Source organism: Cyprinodon variegatus, unplaced genomic scaffold (assembly GCF_000732505.1).
Source record: "Cyprinodon variegatus isolate N-32 unplaced genomic scaffold, C_variegatus-1.0 Scaffold2577, whole genome shotgun sequence".
Classification (NCBI taxonomy): Eukaryota; Metazoa; Chordata; class Actinopteri; order Cyprinodontiformes; family Cyprinodontidae; genus Cyprinodon; species Cyprinodon variegatus.
The window spans coordinates 13,391-14,403 of NW_015153030.1; the positions used below are offsets into that span (position 1 = coordinate 13,391).

General features: G+C 42.3%; 1 long non-coding RNA gene across 1 annotated transcript in view; it reads right to left on the bottom strand.

Moving 5' to 3' along the window:
• LOC107080957 overlaps nucleotides 1–824 on the bottom strand; it is a 4,937-nt gene extending 4,113 nt beyond the window's left edge. The window contains exon 1 of the long non-coding RNA XR_001481007.1: nucleotides 561–824. This is a non-coding gene — a long non-coding RNA (uncharacterized LOC107080957). The remainder of the gene's footprint in view (nucleotides 1–560) is intronic.
• Between the last annotated feature and the right edge of the window lie 189 nt (nucleotides 825–1,013).

A 1,013-nucleotide genomic window follows, 5' to 3' on the forward strand; every position in this document is an offset into this window, starting at 1 on the left:
GTTGGTATGTCAAAAAAAAAGAAAATTAACTAGAAAGTTATTCAATTTGTTAAGATCATACAGCTCTTTTATTGTGATGTTGTTTTCCATCCATCCATCCATTTTCTTTACACGCTTGTCCCAAGTGGGGTCGCGAGGGGTGCTGGTGCCTATCTCCAGCAGTCAATCGGCAAGAGGCGGGGTGTGATGTTGTTTTGTTGAAGTTATTTTCCTCTAAATCATTTCTTCAATGAAAGGACACACCTGCTGCTGGGTGGAGCATTTTCTAGGATCCAGATCAATCCTGAAAGCTAGCCTGTGCAGAGTATGTTATTGTGACCAACAAAGCTAAGAATGAACCCAGCTTTGCTATATCGGAAAGTCAGGGTTAAACCTTAAGTTGTCTCATGGTACAGGCCTCTACGGACACTTTTAGCACCGAGTTTGTTTCCTTTGGAGGTTCCACAGTGGAAACCAGCTGCGTTCAATCAGAAAACCTGTTAGCATTGCCCTCCAATGTGGAAGCAGCAGCTTTACTGAAAACTATGGATGTTGGCTGATTAGCCAACTGAATTTAATACCTTGCTGCTGAGAGCAACTATAACCACTTTTAACATCCACCCTGAGTATCCAGTTTGTAGTCTGGACGTTTTACAAGATCCTCCAGCGGCTGAACATCGGCCTTATTCAGGTTATTTCCTCGTAGGTCCAGTTCTGTCAGATGGGAGGGATTGAACTTCAGAGCTGAGCTCAGATAACCACAGCTGATCTTTGACAACCTGCAGCTGCACAATCTGAAGAAAAGAATAAGAGATATGAGATTAAGCCAACAGTATGAAGGGTTAAAACAGTTCAACAGAACCATATAGAGAACTTTCAGCTGTCACCCATCCCCACCACTTGTATGTCGCATGTTGCTCTGGGTTACACCTATCCTTGCCTGCCAGATGAAATTTTGCGGTAATTGTGAGTTCATAATTTTATTATGTTTTTAATGGGTTAGGATTAGGGTTAGAAACCAACCTTAACCCTAA